General features: G+C 42.8%; 1 protein-coding gene and 1 non-coding gene across 2 annotated transcripts in view; one reads left to right on the top strand and one right to left on the bottom strand.

The window, feature by feature from the left end:
- Window positions 1-22,087, top strand: part of SHROOM3 (shroom family member 3) — a 358,912-nt gene that overhangs the window by 94,933 nt on the left and 241,892 nt on the right. The gene's annotated exons all lie outside the window — the stretch shown is intronic.
- Window positions 6,648-6,754, bottom strand: LOC129492479 (U6 spliceosomal RNA). The gene has a single exon (XR_008660906.1). It is a non-coding gene; the product is annotated as a U6 spliceosomal RNA (small nuclear RNA).

Genomic DNA, 22,087 nt, shown 5'->3' with positions numbered 1-22,087 from the left:
TATTTACCATGATGTAACCTCTGCAGTTGGATGTCTCCTCATGTCTTTTGCCCATTTTCAAATCAGATTGTTTTTATCTTAATGCAGAGATTTTTAAAGCCTTTTAGTAACATTCTTAGAGGTTTTTAAAAATCATTCTTCCAAGTACAGAATATATTTCAATTCAGCTCTCACTAGCAGGGTGTTAACTCTAAACCCATCATTGCCTCAGCATGGATGCAGGATCCAATCCTCTGTTATTCAGCACGGGCATTTTCCCCACATGTCACATTCAAAAGAACCCTGCTACATCCTCATCTCTTTCCCAGCCATTACCTGAATTTTACCCCTGAGCTAGAATCTCCAGAGAAGCTTGAACTTTAGCCTCTAGAGTTGCTCCTGACCTCATAATTTGCTATTGCACTACTAAGCTGAAACCAAGAGTTGAAACCAAGCTTTGGGAATTATACCTCTTTTGCTGGATCCACATGCCCTATGATATAAAAATAAATGTCAGCCAGGTGCGGTGGCTCACACCTGTAATCCCAGCATTTTGAGAGGCCAAGGCAGGTGGATCATCTGAGGTCAAGATTCAAGACCAGCCTGGCCAAGATGGTGAAACCCCATCTCTACTAAAAATACAAAATTAGCCAGGCGTGGTGGCAGGTGCCTGTAATCCCAGCTACTTGGGAGGCTGAGGCAGGAGAATCCCTTGAACCTGGCAGGCAGAGGTTGCCATGAGCTGAGATTGTGCACTGCACTCCAGCCTGGGCAACAGAGTGAGACTCCATCTCAAAAGAAAAAAATAAAAAATAAATGTCAGTGTGTTCCTGTGTACTTGCTCCCCTGTGCGCCAGCCAGTTTGTAATTTGTCTCCTATCCCAAAAGGCAAAGAGTAAATAGGAGTGAGTGGGAACTTGAAAATGTGACTCCCTAAAGACAGTGGGTCCCCTCTGAACATCATTAATTTGCAGGCACAGGAAGGAAATAAAAGAATGTGGAAGAGCACGTCTACAGGAGGAAGTCTTGGGTACACTGTACACCACATGGGACGTAGCCTTCCCTAATGTACTCAGAGTCTCTGGCAGGTTATTTTTAACTGCCACATTGTCAAGTAAATGTTTGCACTTTGATAAGTTTCCTGTCCACTGGCTTGTTCTAAACTCTGGTCTGGGAGCTTACGAGAAGAGCCTAGGAGTGGTATGCAAGAGAGAGAGCCTGGATGAGTGAAATATAATAATTATTTAGCTACCAGCCCTGATGTCTATGATAGATCAAACGATCCACTTGCATTGTGTTTCACTGCTTGCATCACCTGGTCATGAGTTTTCAGTGGAATTTGTGGAATGGATTGTTCTCGTGGAGTCACCCAATATCCCTGAACAATGGGAGCATACATTCTTAGTTTTATATAAGAGCTAATAAGGAATGTTCCAGCCACCTGATCGGAGGCAGGGAGCTGTTGCTGATGCTTGCCTACTTGCTTTCCTTCTTTCGCACTCTCCCTTTCATCCTTCTCCTCTCTGAAGGAAGAAAGAAGGGGGCAGGGAGGGAAGGAAAAAAGATCAATTATGTAGAGGTCACTAGAAGAGTGACACGACAGGTTGGAGGGAAGATAAATATGAAATATGGAAAATAAGGGGTAGTCTGTGGTTTTCCCTTTATAGAATTTGCTTCTATTTATTTATTGGTTCTTCTTCAGTGAATAACCTTCTAGAAAAAGGCATCAGGCTGTGCGCGGTGTCTCATGCCTGTAATCCCAGCACTTTGAGAGGCCAAGGCGGCCGGATTGCCTGAGGTTGGGAGTTTGAGACCAGCCTGGCCAATATGGTGAAACCCTGTCTCTACTAAAAATACAAAAATTAGTTTGGTGTGGTGGTGCATACCTGTAATCCCAGCTACGCGGGAGGCTGAGGCAGGAGAATCGCTTGAAACCGGGAGGTGGAGGTTGCAGTGAGCCGAGATCGTGCCACTGCACTCCAGCCTGTAATGTTTCAGGAGTGCTTTTTGTTGCATGTAACAGAAAACTAACTCCAACTGGGTAAAACAAAACAAAAAAGATTGATTAACTAAGCACTGCAAAGTTTAGAAGTAGTGGTTTCAGTGTTGGTTTGATTTAGTAACTTGTCAGTTTTTCTCTACCTTTTATGGTGTCAGTTTCAAAGGAAGCCTGGCTCCATGTTTCAGGGTTCATTTCCAAAAACAGGCAAGTCCTTTTCACAACTCGTGGAGACTTGTTCTTAATACTGGATGGATCGCCCATGACCAGCCCCGCTGGCCAGGGAAATGTCACGTGCGGATTGGCTGAGGCTTGGCTTTCCTGAACCAATCCCCACAGCTGGTGGTAGAAGAGCCCTGTTGATTTAGACGCCATGGTTCTTCACAAGGGAGGGTGAATGGATATTGGGGCAACAACTGAAATGCCTACTACTACATCTTCTTAAAAAGTTATTGTAATTTCTGCACTGATGATTAAAATCCTTTAAGAGAGCATCAAGCCTCTCATTCTGAAACTTGAGATAAAATGGAAATAGTAACAGTGAATTAATTTACACTGAAACATGTTGCAGGAATAAATTTTTACAGTCACATTTGTCAAGTGAGCCAAGGAGTAATTTTATTTCTCTATAATTGAATTAGATTAACTTATTAACCCCAATTTCTACTTGGTAATAGAAAACTATATCTTTCCAATTCAAGATAAATCCAATTACTTCTTGTTTAGAACTCAGTCAACTTAGTCTTTCTTTCTTTCCTTGTCCTTCTTCTTCTTCTTCTTTTTTTTTTTTTTTTAGAGACAGGGTCTTCCTATGTTCCTATGTTGCCCAGGATGTACTTGAACTCCTGGGCTCAAGCAAATCATCCTGCCTCAGCTTCCTAAGTAGCTTGGGGCTATAGGCTTGCTCATGCTCAGCAAAAGCCAATCTTTCTTGAGTAAATTCTTAGTCAATATAGGACTTCTCTCCTTTTTTTTTTTTTTTTTTTTTTGAGGCAGAGTTTTACTCTTGTTGCCCAGGCTGGAGTACACTGGCACAATCTCAGCTCACTGCAACCTCTACCTCCTGGGTTCAAGTGGTTCTCCTGCCTCAGTCTCCCCAGTAGCTGGGATTACAGGCATGTGCTGCCACGCCTAGCTAATTTTTGTATTTATTAGTGGAGATGGCGTTTCACTATGTTGGCCAGGCTCGCCTCGAACTCTTGACCTCAGGTGATCCACCCACCTTGGCCTCCCAAAGTGCTGGGATTACAGGCGTGGGCCACTGTGCCCGGTCTTCCTCTCCCTATTCTTTAAATCTTCACCTGAAGAATGATCTTGGTTCCTGTGGTTCGTACATATGATCTTGACATTAATGGGTGGGCAACTGTGACGTCTTCCTTGTGAGGAGGCCTCCTCTGAGATGGCTTTGGCTTTAGGTATCTATCCTCATTGCCATCTACCGCTGATGTTCACAGCCTAAACTTGCCCCGGTCTATGCAACCATAAGGGCATTCCCAGTCCATTGGATTTCTCTCAGCCAAACTATTGTTGGAGCTCATGGGGCAGGATGTCGGGGAAACCATGGGAAAAATTCAGATGCTCTTCTGTGCTACTAGGATGTTCCTGGAAACATGGAGGTGGATATGGTGGGTCTCTCTTAGATGGTTTCTCTGGCTGGACCTGCCCTGTGGCCATTGCTACTCTACTGTAGCCACTTATGTTGGCTTCGGGCTCTCTATGAGAATATCTTTTTGTAGGATTCTTTTTTTTTTTTTGAGACAGAGTCTCACTCTGTTGCCCAGGCTGGAGTGCAGTGGCACCATCTCGGCTCACTGCAAGCTCCACCTCCCGGGTTCACACTGTTCTTCTGCCTCAGCCTCCCAAATAGCTGGGACTACAGGCTCCCGCCACCACATCCAGCTAATTTTTTTGTATATATATATTATATATATATATATATATTTTTTTTTTTTTTCGTAGACACGGGGTTTCACCGTGTTAGCCAGGATGGTCTTGGTCTCCTGACCTCGTGATCCACCTGCCTCAGCCTCCCAAAGTGCTGGGATTACAGGCATGAGCCACTGCGCCCAGCCTGTAGGATTCTTGGTGGAGAGTGGAGGCGTAGGCCCTCCTGCTCCAAGATCCCCAAACCCATCTGAGGTTTCTATTACCCCTACGTACAGGACTGGACTTGCCAAGAGCTACCCTGACTTATTCTCTTGCTCTATTTCCCACTTCTCCTGTTTTGCTTCCAGTCCAGCGAAGATTTTCTTAAAATGTTCTCTGTCTAGTCTGGGGAGGCGAGCTTATATAATTTTGCATTCTTTTGAATCTCTTAGTTGTGGCATAAATCCTGCTATTTAGTAGTTTCGTTCTAGGGCTGGACTCCAGTCATGTGATTTGGAGTGATTTTCTCAGCTTTAGCAATATAGAAATTGAATAGTACGCTATGTTCAAGCTTTGCTTCTTATTAATTTTGTTTGTAAAAATACACTGGGCACAATTTGTGCTGGGGCTCCTGATCTAGTTCTCTTGAGGTGTTCAGTAATATGCGGAGATCTACTATTCACTTTTCTTCAGAGATTCTCATTTTTAACATTGAAAAGAAATGGTCTTGTCTGAAAAGCTTTTGCTTGCCATGCATATGGAAACGCATTTAGGAATAAATGACTATTGCTTCTGCTGTTTCGGCAATGGGTTAGTGTGATAACACAGAGATTAACAACATGTTGGATAAACGTTGGTAAAGCCCAGCTGTATACTTTTAGGTCATGGTTTTGGAATTCACGTTCATTTCTCTTTTTCTGTGGGGAACGTGCTTCGTGAAGTGGTACCTCCAAGTTCAGAGCTTGTAGAACAAAGCCTCCATCAGCTGCTGTGATGGCCAGGTCACAGCCACAGCTTCATTTTTCATCCTCCAGGGTCTTGTTAATCTCCTTCAGTGCTTAACCGAGAGTAATTCCATTGAAATGGGTTGGAGTTCCCTTAGAATTAAAACTCTTATGTGTATCGGCCTGCTAGCTTTGGTCTATTTCATTGCCTTACCTCTTTTCTGAGCAGATATTGGATCTAAGCTTCTAGGTAAAGAAGCAATAAACACTCATAAGATGAAAAGTATAACTTGGAGGAAGAAACCCCAGGGAAAGGTTTTGTCTCCAGGTAAATGGACAGATCACACGAGATCGTTAACTCCCGTGCCTGTACAAGCTTCCATAAACGGAACATGGAGCAGAGAGGACCAGATTGACAAGTAGCACTCAGAAGAGAAGCCTGTGCCTCCATCCTGTGGCTGGCTGGGGACCATCACACACGGGAGGCTGCGTGCTGAGGAGCGGTTGTTTGGAGGAATATCCTCCTAACCAGCTTCTCAGTGGACTCAGATGTACAAAAAGAAACAGTTGCCAAGGACTGTACTTGCTTTCCCAGATTGTCCTAGGGTACATTACATTAGCCTAAAACGGCAACTCTCTATCTTCCTAGTGTAATAATAATAGCAGTGCTGTTTGCTTGGCTCTGTGATTTCTACCCTTAAAACCCTCCCACTCAGTGTACATATAGCAGAACCTTCTTACAGTATAACCAGTAAGATTATAGGATTTCTATTAATATATTAGTCAAACGGTAACCCTAAAAGCACTGAACACTGAAAATACAATCCAATAGGATAACCCAGTAATGTGAGCTTTTGTCCTGTGTCCCAATACCAGCATCACAAAGCGACTCAGCCATAGCCACTCTCCAAATAAAAACAAATACAAATTCATCCTGCGGAGCCGTGTGTGAGAATTTCACAACATTACACAAATTGATGGCGCCCCTCAGTATAAAGAGCACAGTCTTTGTAGACACAGCCTTGGGTTTAAGCCTCACACTGGTCACTTTCTTAACCCTGGCAAGGTAATTAACCCTATCCAAACCAGAGCTTTCCATCCAGTGCACCATAAAGGGTTTACAGATGTGCTGAGAGGCTGGTCCGCTCAGTTCTTGAGGAGGTATTTGCTGTGATGTGAAAAAGACTAGAAACATCGTCATCATCTCAGTTTCTTCATCTGTCGGTCATAATTGTATTTTTCTCATGGGGTTGCTATAAGGAATAAATATAGATCTCTGCAAGGTGTTCAGTACAGCACTTAATAAGTGATTACCAAATGACAGCATGTCTAGTCTATACAGTCCTTGGCCAACCATTCGCTTTAGCCAGCATTTGGAAAATGTCTGAAAGATAATTAATTCCGAACTATTGCACAAAGAGAATCCTGAAAGTCGTGAGCAAGGCCATCAAACAAGTAATTCCTCTCCAGGAAAGTCAGGCCAGCCTAGAGTTAATATAATGATGGCCATTGGAACAAATTCTAGCTTTGCCTGCCAAGTTGCTCTTTTTTTTTTTTTTTTATACTTTAAGTTCTATGGTACATGTGCACAACGTGCAGGTTTGTTACATATGTATACATGTGCCATGTTGGTGTGCTGCACCCATTAACTCGTCATTTACATTAGGTATACCTCCTAATGCTATCCCTCCCCCCTCCCCCTACCCCATGACAGGCCCTGGTGTGTGATGTTCCCTTTCCTGTGACCAAGTGTTCTCATTGTTCAATTCCCACCTATGAGTGAGGACATGCGGTGTTTGGTTTTTTGTCCCTGCGATACTTTGCTGAGAATGATGGTTTCCAGCTTCATCCATGTCCCTAAAAATATGGAATGCTTCACGAATTTGCGTGTCATCCTTGCGAAGGGGCTATGCTAATCTTCTCTGTATCGTTCCGATTTTAGTATATGTGCTGCCGAAGCGAGCACCAAGTTGCTCTTTAAGGCATCCTTCTTTCACAGTAAGTAGCTAGAAAAGTATGAATGCTTTGATTCCCTATTCCACTGAAAATAAAATGATTTCCTCAAATTTTTTTTTTTTTTTTGGAGACAGAGTCTCGCTCTGTCCCCCAGGCTGGAGTGCAGTGGCGCAATCTCGGCTCACTGCAAGCTCCGCCTCCCGGGTTCACGCCATTCTCCTGCCTCAGCCTCCCGAGTAGCTGGGACTACGGGTGCCCGCCACCACGCCCAGCTAATTTTTTTGTATTTTTAGTAGAGACGGGGTTTCACCGTGGTCTCGATCTCCTGACCTCGTGATCCGCCTGCCTTGGCCTCCCAAAGTGCTGGGATTACAAGCGTGAGCCACTGCGCCCGGCCGATTTCCTCAAATTTGAGAGCTGTTACAATTTGTTTCCAATATACAGTGGTACCCCTGATCCACAGGGGAGACATTCCAAGACCCCCATTGGGTGCCAGAAACCATGGACAGTACCGAATCCAATTGTCATCTGTTGGAACACATTTCTGTTCGTGTCTTTCACCCACAAACTCAGTGCCTTTTCCATCTTAACTGAGCACTTATCACACACTGTGGCCATAACTTCTGCAGTCTGAGGTGTGATAGCAAAACTAGCATAAATTTGTTTTTCCATCTTCCCAATTTCATGGATAGATTTATTCTTACTGTAGATTTTAGCAACCTCAGCATACATTTTTTTTTTCTAAAGTCAAGAACTTCCACTTTTTCACTTCACCATACTTTATGTATGGTTTCTCTCTGGTGTATCTGAGAGCATCACCAATGCTCTGGTGATTGCTAGCATCACTACTCCTACACTTTAGAGCCATTATTAAGTAAAATAAGGGGTGCTTGAACACAAGCACTGTGATACTGCAACAGTCAATCCGATAACTGTGACAGCTGCTGACTAATGGACAGGTGGCATCTATAGTGTGGATATACTGGACAAAGGGAGGATTCACTTCCCTGGGCCCAGTGGAGTTGGACAGTGCAAGATTTCATAATTCTGCTCAGAATAGTGCACAATTTAAAACCGATGAATTGTTTATTTCTGGAATTTTCCATTGAATATTTTTGGACCATGGTTGACTGAGGGTAATTAAAACTACAGAATGCGAAACCATTAATAAGGGGGAATCAGGGCCCAGATTATTATTTGTCCTCATATAGCTGGGTCTTGATGATCTATCATTTTATTTTGTTTTACCTCTGGGCGCCCTAGGCACAGTTCCCTATTCTGTGCCTACTCTGGGGACACATATGTTAGGGTCAGAGGAGGCAAGACTATCTGTAAAAGGAAATTGAAAAGACATTTAAAAACTTAAAGGGGCCGAGCGCGGTGGCTCAAGCCTGTAATCCTAGCACTTTGGGAGGCTGAGGTGGGCGGATCACAACGTCAGGAGTTCGAGACCATCCTGGCCAACATAGTGAAACCTTGTCTCTACTAAAAATACAAAAAAATTAGCAGGGCGTGGTGGCGGGCGCCTGTAGTCCCAGCTACTCGGGAGGCTGAGGCAGGAGAATGGTGTGAGCCCGGGAGGTAGAGCTTGCAGTGAGCCGAGATGGTGCCACTGCACTCCAGCCTGGGGCACAGAGCCAGACTCTGTCTCCAAAAAAAAAAAAAAAAAAAACCCTAAAGGAAGATTAGTGATTTCCCAGGGAAACTCAATGGCAAATGTCACTGGAATCAAGAACCATTGCTCTCATGCCTGGAAAACCTGTTTCCAAAATGTTCCCTTTTTCTGCCAAGGGATCAGCTGCTCCAGTAGCTCAGCATCTTGGCAACTGTGAGAAGAGGACAGAGGTGAAGAATCTCTGGGCTTACTAGACATGACCTTAGAGAACACCGATGTGGGGAAGCAGAGAATGAACTTACAATGAGTGCAGGATGTTTGAAAGCAATACACTATGAAAATGTTTCATATTTTAAAAACTAAGTAATAAGCATGCAAAACATTACCTTCTCTCCTAAATCAAATCAGCTATTTGGATGTAAAAAATAATAATCAAATAGTAAATGCACTTAATTTTTTAAAAGGAGTTTGCTGGGAAGCTATTAATGAAATAGAAATTGAGGAAGTCTTACTCAAGCTGCGTTTTGTTTTTGGAACTGCAGAACACAGTCCCATGTCTGGAGTAGGGTCTGAGAACACAGAAATGGGAATCTGAATACTGGGTTTCCAATAACTGCTTTGCAAATATTTAGCTCTATGACCCTGGGTAGGACAAAGACAATCTTGATGCATCATTCCACACCTGTAAAATTATTATTTATAAGGTTCAAGAGTCTACGGCCTGAAATTCAGAGACTCAGGGGTCCAATAAAGAGATTATGTATGAAAAGACCTGGCCCAGTGCCTGGTATGCAGTAGGCGTGCCATGAGGTAGCCTCCTGTTGTGTGTGTAAAGCACACAGCCCCAAGATTTCAGGGCTGAGTGGAGCCTTATGGGTTATTCCATATTTTCTATTTGTCTTTGTATGTTTCCATTCTGACCCACTGTGCACTGATTTTAAAGATTAAACTCTCATAAAAACCACCTCATTTTCTGCATTTCTAAGCTATTGGGGGCAGATGGGACCTTCATTGAAACCCCCAAGTCCAAACATATGTGTTTACCATGGTCACAGCCTACTATGTGGCAGATAAATTATCTGTTTAGTTGTCTATGTCCCTCGACCGAGAATTTCTTGACATACAGGGGGTCCCACTTTTTGAGCTCCGTAGCACAACATCTGATGCAAAGCAGTTGCTTGATATATGTTTATTGTTGTCATTGACCATTGAAACATACAAAAAAAAGTAGTCTGATTGAATTGAATTTAGACGTACGTGAAGAAATAATACGTTACCGGAAGAGTGGTGTCCTGGTTGAAATGGGACACATAAGGGCAAGCACTTGCCATTGTCACCCAGCCCTTCAGGGTAAGCAGCATCCTTAGCCCACAGTTTCTCATCATGATCACAAGAGAAATGCAATCTCTGATGGGTACTCTACCCATTGTCCTGGGCCTAGCTATCCACAAATCTATTCCTGCACCTTTCCCAGAAGGCTAACCCCTGCAGGCTATACTCTCAGTCTCCCTAGTCAACTGACTTCTAAAAGGAGAAATTGGCACTTAACATGACACATGCTCTGCTGTCCTCGTTTTGACTTCCTCCTTAAGGACCATGGAAAAGATTTACTCCCCAGATCCATTTTTGTATGATAATTAAAGGGCCCTTGTAGCAAATGGACTAAGAGCTTCCCAGGTCCAGCTCAATACCCCTTCCTTCCAAAAGATCATCCTATTTCTGCCTGGCCTCAGTGGTTACTCTCTGGTCTGAACACACATAGCACTTCCAGTTTCTAACTCATGTTTAATACTTGAAATCTACTACCTTGCATTGCTATTTATCTTTTCTGTAGGCCTTTCATTTTCAACTAGACTATAAGAGAGTAGACTCCATTAACTACATGTTTTGTATCCTCTAGGCCTAGCACACAGTAGGTACTGAAAATACCAGTTTTTTATCATGGTACTGATGAAGAAAAGTACCATTCCCACTGGATATTGCTAGCCATTGGGAGGGCTGTGCCTAATGGACTTTGAAGTTAACCTGAGCCTGAATTCTGATTCTTCCCCCATATTTGATATTTAACTTGGGACAAATTATTTCCATTCCTCTCTGAAAATGGGAGCAATACTCTCCAAGGATTATTTGGATAAAATTTATTAACTTTAGACTGATTAGCACCAGGGAAACAATCTCAACTGGAAGTTGTGGTGATCTTGATGAAAATAACAATACTTAAGGGGCTGCTGCATAATATCCTGACCAACATTTTATCCCAAATTTCCACTGTAGGAAGTAGAAACCAGATGTGCCAAAACATTTTTTTTTTTTTTTTTTGAGACATAGTCTCTTCTGTCGCCCAGGCTGGAGTGCAGTGGCGCGATCTCGGCTCACTGCAAGCTCCGCCTCCCGGATTCACACCATTCTTCTGCCTCAGCCTCCCGAGTAGCTGGGACTACAGGCGCCTGCCACCACGCCCAGCTAATTTTTTGTATTTTTTAGTAGAGATGGGGTTTCTCCCTGTTAGCCAGGATGGTCTCTATCTCCCGACCTCGTGATCCACCCGTCTCGGCCTCCCAAAGTGCTGGGATTACAGGCGTGAGCCGCCACGCCCGGCTGCAAAAACATTTAAAAATAGCTATTTTATTGAAGTGATTTCATGTTTATAGAAAACCAGCCTGCAATAGAAGTCAGCCCCTCACTTATGGTTCGTGGTCATTTGATGAATGGCCCATCATCATAAAATAAGCAGGGAGTTTGGCTGGGAGGCATGCCGCAACCATTTTATTGGAATGACTTGGTTGTCACTGCATCTCCACACTCATCTCTCTCCTACAGCACAGTTTTGAGTGATTGAAGTTAGTTCGGGCAAGAATTCCAGACAGGGAAAAGCAAATAATTGTGTCAGGAGGTCAAAAGAGAAGAATAAGCCAGAGGCGGAGGAAGAAATGCGGGGCTGATAATTGAAAGATAATGGATGTAGGGGTGGGTTGCAGCAACACAGTGGGAGGGGGATCCAGACCCCAAGCTTTCTCAGGCATCTGAGCGAGACCCAGGGTTACAACTCATCTTACACGATCTATGAAGCATGAATTTCAAAATATTTGGGCCACCCAGTATGGAATTTGGGCAAATGGCACTATTGAATAAAGCCATTGACAAATTACTTTCCTTTCATTTCCTTCACTGGCAGGATCTTCTGTTTATGCCTCCTAAGACGCAAAACTGGAAGGAGTAAATTTGCTGACAAGTATCCATGTGCAGGGACACTTGATGGAATTTTTATCATGCAAAAATAGTCTTGGATGATGGGTTGAGAGATTGCCAGGAATCTCTGGAATCTAACCCTCATTTGAGCATACAGAGGTTTCATTTTAAGGTGGTGTCAAGGTGAAGAACTTATAAAACTAAGCTGTATTGATTTTTTTTCTTTGCAAATATTTGAATTTTGTAATAGGCATTCATTCCCAGCGTAATCTTAACTAAATAGGAGGCTAGAAATCTGTGATGTAGTGGATCAAGGTTAGGTTTTTTTTTTTTAAGGTTAGGTTTTAAAGGTAGGATTTTTTAATTAGACAGCTAACTCTAGAGGTTTATACAAGATCATAACTTTAATCCCTCCATGCCCCTGTTGTCTCAGTTGTAAAATAAATATAATAATAATCATCCCAAAGGTTACAAGAATTAAAGCAAATTATAAAGGAAGTAGCCCCTGGCCTTAGGAGACCCTCAAAGTTTAAATGTCCTTTTTCTTTTCACTTCTCTCTCTTATTTTAACTCCTTCCTATCCAGCTCCAGCAGTTTTCTCTGATTTTCTGTGTATCTGATGGAAACAGCCTTTGCTGAACTTATAAATAATGCAGGCAAGGCTGGGCGTGATGGCTTATGCCTGTAATCCCAGCACTTTGGGAGGCTGAGGTGGGCGGATCACCTGAGGTCAGGAGTTTGAGACCAGCCTGGCAAACATGGTGAAACCCCGTCTCTACTAAAAATACAAAAATTACCCAGGTGTGGTGGCAGGAGCCTATAATGCCAGCTACTCAGGAGGCTGAGGCAGGAGAATCGCTTGAACCTGGGAGGCAGAGGTTGCAGTGAGCCGAGATCACACCACTGTACTCCAGCCTGGGTGACAGAGCGAGACTCCATCTCAAAATAATAATAATAATGCAAGCAACATGAAGGAGAAAAGGGAGTGAGCCATGTAGCTACTGAGAGGGAGGTATTTCAAAAAAAGAGCTCATCAGGTGCAAAGACCACACAGTAGATGTGTACATGGACATTTCGGAAAATCTCAAGGAAGCCAGGGTGGCTGAAGTAGACCAATCCTGAGGAAGTGTGGTAGGAGAAGAGGTCTAGGAGATCCAGAGGGGCAGAGTGTATGATTGCCTACGGCCTTGAAGGCCAGTAAAAGTACTTGAGCTTTTACTCTAAGTGGGTTGGGGAGCTGCTAGATGGTTCTAAGCTGAGGAGTGATGTGTTTTGAAATGATTCTCCTGACTGCTATGTTGAGAATATGTTATAGGGCAAGGATGTGGAATAAGGAGGAGAGGGACACAGGCAGAACAGGGACACCAGTTAGGATCCCACTAAATAACCCAGGCAGGAGGTCAGAGCAGGTCAGTAGCAGTGTAGGTCATGAGAAGTCGTTAGAAAAGGTAGAGCAATGTAGGCTTTGCTGATGGGTTCAATATATAATGTGAGAGAGATCCCTTTAAGATTTTTGGTGCTTATGAAGATGCTTTTTAGTGTAGGTAGTTGTTAAATCGGTGCCCTCGCAGGTGGCACTGGGGGATGATGGGTGGAGCCTTCTATTCTGCCACCTTTCTCCACCCCAAGTCAGTAGTGTTTTTTTAGGGCATGATAAATTGAATATTCTAAAGGTGATTATGGTGATGGTTCTACAACTCTGTGAATATACTAAAAACCAATTAATTGTACATTTTATCTTATTTTATTTTTGAGACGGAGTCTCCCTCTGTTGCCCAGGCTGGAGTGCAGTGGCATGATCTCTGCTTACTGCAACCTCTGCCTCCCAGATTCAAGCAATTTTCCTGCCTCGGCCTCCTGAGTAGTTGGGATTACAGGCATGCACCACCACTCCCAGCTAATTTTCATATTTTTAGTAGCGACAGGGTTTCACCATGTTGGCCAGGCTGGTCTCGAACTCCTGACCTCAGGTGATCTGCCCGCCTGAGCCTCTCAAAGTGCTGGAATTACAGGCGTGAGCCACTGCGACCAGCCTGAATTGTACATTTTAAAAGGGTAAACTTTATGGTATGTAAATTACATCTCAATAAAGCTGTTGAAAAAAAAAAAGGAGGAGGTGGTCAGAGAGTGAGATGCTTAAAATTGAGATTAGGGAAGATTTCCACATTGGCAATAACAAGAGCTAGAGTCTGACCATGGAAGTTGAGTAGCCAAGATGGCTCGGAGGAGGAGTCAAGGAAGACAAAGGCCCAAGTACTGGAAGAACATCTGTGAGGATGTGGGTGTCACTAAGAATGGTGACAAGAGTCATGTTGGTGAGAGGTCTGACAGTGAGCTGGGGGGAAAATCTTCACCAAGTCAGGAGTGACCTGAGGGTTTGCAGATGACTACAACAAGGAAGCATGGCAGGTGGGAATCTGATAGCAGGATGTTCCAACTGGGTGTAGTTAGAAAAAATGTTCTGGAATTTGAATATTGGTGAAGGACTTAAAAAATCTTTAAGTATTAAGGGCCTACTGTACTTTTCCTTTATTAATTAATTAATTCATGCCACATGTATTTGTTCTTTTGGGGACATCATTATCTACTCATTTGGCCATATCTGCAGATGCTCCCAAACATGGTAGAGCTGGCTTTTGATGGCCAGAGTCCCAGATTCTGTTATAATAATCTCCTTTCAATGAGTTCCCCAAGGACCTATTACCCAGTAGTATAGTGGAGGGCTGTTCTGATCAGTATGCAGCCTTTCCTTGATCACTGTCATCATATTGGCCATCACTGTTTAGTTACACTAATATAGTATATATGTTTCTTAAGCTGTAGGGAGCTGCCTGTTTTAGAATTAGATGGAAGAAGGTGTGATAAGCTTTGTCTTTGGACAGATCTGGGTTTAAATCTTAGCTCTGCTATTTATAACTTCATAACTTTGGGAAACTTAATATTGCTGAGTCTTAGTTTCTTATCTACAAAATATCTACCTCATAAGTGCTGGTGAGAATTAAATAACATGTGTGTGTCAAACTCCTAACAGACAGTAGGCACAACCAGAGATGTTAGTTCTCTTTCCTTTCCCTTGTTTTCCTTCCTTCACCTTTATGTTAATGTTGCTTCTGCTATTTTATTTCCAGCTTCTATCATGTCCAGGGTCTGGGTTCTGATCAGAAGCCTTCCTCTAGGGATGGTTGAAATTATCAAGCCAACTTCCAGATTGGCATAGAGTCACTCTGGTTGTTTACTTTAGTGTGCCATGTTATGCTTCTCAAGGTGTTTTATAAAATGTTTCTAATCTTTCTCTTTAATACTGTGAGGTATATAAGCGAGGCGTTAGTATTCCTAATTTATGGAAGAGAATATAAGATACTGAAAGTAACTAACATTTATTGGGCATTTATTAAATATCATTTTTCTAAACGTTTTACATACATTAACTAAATTAATCCTCGCAGCAATTCTATGAAATAGGTATTACTAACTTTATCTCACAGGAAGGGAAACAGGCACAGAGAGGTCAAATAATGTGTTGAAGGTCACATAACTTCTAAGCATGGGAGCCAGATTTGAACCCAGGCAGTCTGGTTACAAAACTTAACCAATATATGGCCTCTAATATAAGACAAGTAAACAAATTGTGTGGAGCTTGTAAGTGAAGAAATCCTTTTACCAGTTACTGCTCAGGTATCTTTCTGGCCTCTGAGATGGAGTTTCGCTCTTTCACCCAGGCTGGAGTGCAGTGGCACGATCTCAGCTCACTGCAACCTCTGCCTTCCGGGTTCAAGCCATTCTTCTGCCTCAGCCTTCCGAGTAGCTGGTATTACAGGGGTGCAGCACCATGCCCGGCTAATTTTCGTATTTTTAGCTGAGACAGGGTTTCACCATTTTGGCCTGGCTGGTCTTGAACTCCTGACCTGAGGTGATCCACCTACCTTAGCCTCCCAAAATGCTGGGATTACAGGCGTGAGCCACAGCTTCCAGCCTGGCCTCTGGAATCTGATGGAGATGGAAAATGTTGGTAGCTCACTGTGGTCACTAATAGAACACTATTGTTATCTTCAACAGGAGGGAGGCTTTCCATACCTCCTGCATGAGTTTTATTACCCTGTTTCCTTCTAGCTCAGCCACCCCTGAGAATTCTTTTGCTGAGACAAACAAGACAGTCCCTCTGAGATAGTAGCAATAGTTGCCACCCTTGTCCTATTTTAGTCCTGCTTGTTGCAAGCCAAGTTCTAATATTAAAGCCAGTACTAAAAAATCATAAACTTTCTCAATATCGTAAGTCTAAACACATAGGGGAAGCTTTGGAAAACTTTAGGAAACAAATAATTCATGAGGTCAAAATCAATCTCATAATGATCAAGTAGATTTTTTTTCTTTGGAAGCGGAAGAATATCTGGCCTAAGATCGAACCATTGGACACTCATGAAACTTATCTTAGAACAGTGGAACTATCTAGTCAGTCACATCGCGGATTATTTACTAAGCGCTAGAAATCTCATAGTTAAAGCATTTCATCAGGAGTAGATGATCAAATATTTAAAATATCAAGAGATTTGTTATTTTTCTTCTTGCTGGCACTGATTTAGTTTCTAACCACTGGAATTTCTCCCAGACCAGGAGTAGGGAAAAAAAGAGAAGAGAAAACTAAAGCCTAACTATTTTAGTATGTTAATAACTTTGATATGAATCTGATGAAGAAAGAGTTGAAAATTGTTAGCTAAAATGAGATAGGGCATGTGTGTGCCTATATGTATATTTAACTATTGTCCTGTGAGTCCTATTCCTATTTGAATTGGCAATAAAAAGTGGACTTACCTTATATACTTGTAAAATGCATGAAATACATATGCAATTTGTTGACTTATTTATTTTCTAAAGACTCAGTCTCTCCACTGATGTAGTTACTGAAAAGAAGTTCTCTTTTCCTTATTTGTAAAACGTTTTACATATACATCCCCTATATGTATGTTATAATAGATGTTCTACACAGATATGCATATTGCACGTACATATTATGTTTCTGTGAATAAATATAGCAGAATTTCAGTCTAAGGAATGAAAAGATTATGACTTAAACATAAACAAACTGGAGCAATTCAAAGGATCTTTCTTAAGAACACGGAATAAACGTGCTAACTAAGATGGCTGAAATTATTTAAGGAATTAGGTAAAATATACATAAATTCCTTTAAATTTAAAGAAAATTTTTAAAATAAAATAAAATATAAATGAATGCCTTAGTCTTTGATCTGAATGCAGCAGAAAAAAGGGATTGGGGCATGGCTGGGGGCCAGCTAGCCTTGGCCTCTTGCTCTCTGAATGGCCCTGGTCCATCCCCTCTTTGAAGCTGAGTAGAGTTCACTGGGCTGAGGCACACAATAACGGCAGGGGCTCGGGGAATTCATGAGAGGGAAAAAGGTCGTACTGCACTTTCTGAGAAGGCCAGGTTCACACGTGTGGGCACAGACACACACAAACACACACAAACACACATACACCAGGAAATGTAGAGTTTTGCCCTTGTCACAGAATAGGCATTCTTATGGCCCCTCCATACATTTCAAGAGACTTTGAGAAACTGATTTGGGGCTGGAACTGTCTCCCATGCCTCTTTCTAGGATCTGAGAGCCCAGTGCCCAATTTAGGAGAGTTCAAACACCAGGAACACAAAAGACTCAATTTGGAGTGCAGCGGCCTCTTGTCTGTCAATCCTGTTTGCTGAACCTGCTCCTCCTTCAGTGTCCTAAAACGGGATGGAGCAGAGGAAGGACTGGGATCAAGGACAGGAGTCCTCTATGATGGTGCTCATTCTCCTTCCATAAGGAGCAGATGTTACTTCTCTTGAGGATGTGTTATTTCGTTTCCTACCTCCCCTACAAACAATTGTGATGAGGAGGAGGAGGAGGATGGTGATAAAGGCCAACAGTATTTATTGATCCCTGACCGTTGGGTATTATGCTAAGCTTTACATTCATCACCATAGTCTACTTTCATTCTCTCAATAATCCCCAGCAGTAGGTGCCATTATCCTCACCTTCCCTGTTTCTCAGGAAAATAAACTGGGGCTTAGAGGAAAGAATTAACTTGCTTAAGGTCACACAGCTAGTAAGTGGTTATGGTAGGTTGAATAATCTCCAGAGATGTCCACCTCCTAGTCCATGTGACTATGTTGTGTTACATGCCATGGGAAATAAAGGTTGCAGATGGAATTAAGGTTGTTAATCAGCTGACCTCTAGATTGGGGAGATTCTCCTAGATTATTTTATTGGGCCAAATATAATCACAAAGATCCTCATAAATGAAAGAAGCAGGAGAGTCAGTGTCAAAATGGCGCAGAGTGAGAGAGACTTGATGGCCATTGCTGGCTTTGAAGATGAAAGAAGCCATAAGTTAGGTCTGTGGAAGGCTCTGGAAGCTAGAAAAGGAAAGGAAACCAATTCTACCCTGGAATCTCCAGAAAAGAACACAGCTAGCTGACACCTTGGTTTTAGGCTAGTGAGTCCCATTTTGGACTTCTGACCTCCAGAACTGTAAAATACTAAATTTGTGTTGCTTTAAGCCAGTAAGTTTGCAGTGATTTGTTACAGCAACCAGAGGAAACTAATACAGTGGTAAAGCTGAAGCCTGAAGTCTGGCCCTAGACCTTCTGGTGCAGAGCTGTGCCTTGCTCCTTACAGTGCAGGCCTTGGTAGAAAGGAATAGACCACTCTGCTGAACAGCTCCACCAGACAGGCCCAAGGGCCTAAGAGACACCAAACAGATCATGAACACTCCAGGAATGGCAGACATTCTGTCCCCATCCAGCCAGGGAATGGTGGGGTGGGGTGAGTAAGTTCTCTTCAAAACACTGAATCCTTGGGACCATGGTATTTTCCCACTGATCACATTCATTCTGTCTGGTCCTTCAAGGAGTTAACAGACTAGTGGGGGGCACAGTCAAGGTAAACAGGTAAGTACCTTTCCATGGAATAGTGCTTTTATAGAGTTTATGGAAAAGCATAGAAGAGGCATGCTACCAGTCTCATGGGCTTCAGGATGGCTCCCTAGGGAAGGTGATCACTGAACTGTCTTGAAAGGTGAGTTTGGGGGTTGTGAGGCTGAGGGTGGTAGAGGAGGAAGCTGCACCTGGAAAGTCCTGGAGGTATACGAGAGTGTGGCTTACCCAAAACCTGCACATGGATTTGACAGGACTAATTTATTTTTTATTTGTTTGTTTCATCCTATCACTGGTGAGACAATATTTGTATCAGTCAGAAGATACCAGGTTAGGCTACAGTAACAAACAACCCCAAATCTCGTGGCTTAAACCACGGCTTTATTTCATGCTCATTCTACATGTCCATGAGGTGTCTGCAGGGCAGCAGCTCATTTTAGTTTCCCAGTGACCCTAGCTTACAGAGCAGTCATCATCTCAAACATTATCAGTCACCATGCCAGAGGGAAAGGAAACTCTGAAGGATCTCTGCCTGGAGATGACACATGTTTTTTCTGCTCAAAATATGCTGACAGGCTGGGCGCGGTGGCTCACGCTTGTAATCCCAGCACTTTGGGAGGCTGAGGCGGGCGGATCACGAGGTCAGGAGATCAAGACCACGGTGAAACCCCGTCTCTACTAAAAATACAAAAAAATTAGCCGGGCGTGGTGGCAGGCGCCTGTGGTCCCAGCTACTCGGAGAGGCTGAGGCAGGAGAATGGTGTGAACCCGGGAGGCGGAGCTTGCAGTGAGCCGAGATCATGCCACTGCACTCCAGCCTGGGTGACAGAGCGAGACTCTGTCCCAAAAAAAAAAAAAAAATATGCTGACAAGAAATGTTTCATGGCTCTACCCAACTGCAAGCAGCCCAGCCTAGAACTCAATGAAAAAGAGCATTTCCTCTGCAACCAAGGTGGAGAGCCAGGAATACTTGTTGAACAGAATTAATGACCAATACTGTGTTTGTTAGCCATTTAGCATGTGACACTGTTCAACCAAACACCAAGCAATTTAGAAAGACTGGTATCTACCTTCTTAGACTTCTTATTAGCCACTAGCGCCCTAAGTCTTCTCTAATCGTGGATTTCAATACCATTATCCTCACTGTTCCACAACAACTTCCTGTTTTTATATTATGTACCCATGACTTTTCTAAGAAAGCATGTTTCTAGTTTGCTTTTGTCATCAAGAAGCTTAGAGCCAAATTTGCACTATAGTACGTTCCAGGTAGCCCTTATTATCTGCAAACAGTTGGTACCAGAAAAAGTCTGTCTAAGGGAATCCACTGTAAAACAGGGAGCAAAATATGATGTTAGATTATGCAGAGTTGAAAAACAAAACAAATGAGTATGAAAATAAATTTACTGGGGCCGGGCGCGGTGGCTCACGCCTGTAATCCCAGCACTTTGGGAGGCTGAGGTGGGCGGATCACGAGGTCAGGAGATCGAGACCATCCTGGCTAACACAGTGCTGGCTAACATGGTGAAACTCCGTCTCTACTAAAAATACAAAAAATTAGCCGGGCGAGGTGGCGGGCGCTTGTAATCTCAGCTACACGGGAGGCTGAGGCAGAAGAATGGCGTGAACCCCGGGGGGCGGAGCCTGCAGTGAGCCAAGATCGCGCCACTGCACTCCAGCCTGGGTGACAGTGAGACTCCGTCTCAAAAAAAAAAAAAAACAAAAAAAAAAGAAAATAAATTTACTTAATTTTACTTTTAAAACACTTACATCACATTGCAACCACGTGCTAATTCTCAGCATGAAAAATTAACCATGTTTACTCTTTGGGTCCTAGTTTCCTCAAAAAATTTTAAGATAGCTCAATGGCTTATTTATTTATTTATTTATTGACACAGAGTCTCACTCTGTGGCCCAGGCTGGGGTATAGTGGCACAATCTCGGTTCACTGCAGCCTCTAGCTCCCAGGTTCAAGCAATCTTCCTGCCTCAGCCTCCTGTTTTTGTTTTGTTTTGTTTTTTGTTTTTGTTTTTTTTTTAGTAAAGATAGCATTTCGCCATGTTGGCCAGGCTGGTGTTGAACTTCTGGCCTAAAGTGATCTGCCCACCTCAGACTCTCAAAGTGCTGGGATTACAGGCGTCAAGCCACCGCACCTGGCTGGTTTATTCTTCATATATTGCCTCTTTTGAGAGATATTCTAGTGAACTATGCAATAGATTTGCATTCTATTTGCTAGTTGTATTGGTTGTTTGCAATCCCACAGCATAGACGTTGATGGAACAGCAGGAGATTGGAGCTGGTGTTAAACTGCAGAATCTGTTAGAGTGGGGCCTTCTTTTACAGCTGGTCTCTTCACTAGTGAATATTTCTGAATTAGGAAGACTTTGCCTCCCTATGAAACCCTGTAACTGTGGAGACCTGGATAATAAATACCTAGATAGAGAATGAGAATCCCCATGTGTGGAATGCATTTCTTGGAATAAATCTTGTCCTTGGCTTTTATTTTATTACTTTTTTCCTTTTTGTTCAGATTCCCTCTACTATTTTCTTTTTTTTTTTTTTTTTTTTTTTTGTATTTTTAAGGAGTTGCCTCAGATCTTTTGTAAGAGGATGCAGGGTATAAACAAACAATGGACATAAATATTGACTACCCAACTTTTTAATTACCCCCAAACTTGTTTTTTCAGAATCGGCCACCTTGGGGTTGATGGGGTCTGTGAACTTTTCTTAAGGCACTGAGCAGAGTTGAGTGGCTGAAGATGCTTCAGTGAAGCTGGATGTTTATCTTACCCTTGTGGTCAGCTCCTTCCTCCCAGGGAGCTGTAAATCAAGAACTGTGGGTGTGTCTTGATTTTCCGGGGCTGCAGCTCATTTGGATGGTCCATAGGGTGTCACTGGGTAACTTCCTGCTCTGGGACCTCTCTCTGAAATAGAAACTTCCCTCCAAAGGAGAGACTGTCTCCTATTTCATTTATAAATCAAGTTAACTCTGGTTCTTTGACTTTAAGAAAATAACCTATCTCCTCCTCTCAGCAAATTTCTTCCTCTTGGTCTCATGCATGCAGTTGCTAACACATGTATTCTTGTGGTGGAAACAGTAGAAAAGTATTAAACCTTTAAAATAAAACCACAAAACCCTGCAATTCATGAAACAAACCTCTATGGAGTCTTTGCTCTTTGTAAGGGACTTTCCGTGTGTTTGTTCATGCAATCCTTACACCAACCCTATGTGGTTCGTCTTATTGTTCCCATATTAGGTGTAGGAGATGGATGCTCAAAGAAGGTGCAAATTGCGCCCAAGATCACCTAGTATTGGAAGTGGGATTTATACCCATGTTGGTCTGACTCCAGAGCTGCCCGTCTTTATACATCTCACCACTGCCTCACCTCTTTTCTTATGCTTCCCAGCCAGGTTACAAAACTTGGAAAAGAATAGCATACCTCCTATCTAAAAAATAACAAAAGAAAGTCATTCTGTAATTTCTAAATAATACTAAGTATTACATATATATTTTAATTTAAATAAAACTATGGAATTTTCCCTGATGGTCATCTTAAGTGTGAGAAACACACATTTTCACTTGTCAGGGTCGTCTCATTGTAATGCAGAGCAA

The sequence above is a fragment of the Symphalangus syndactylus genome, chromosome 10 (genome assembly GCF_028878055.3).
Source record: "Symphalangus syndactylus isolate Jambi chromosome 10, NHGRI_mSymSyn1-v2.1_pri, whole genome shotgun sequence".
Classification (NCBI taxonomy): domain Eukaryota; kingdom Metazoa; phylum Chordata; class Mammalia; order Primates; family Hylobatidae; genus Symphalangus; species Symphalangus syndactylus.
This window is presented reverse-complemented; position numbering and strand designations above follow the sequence as displayed.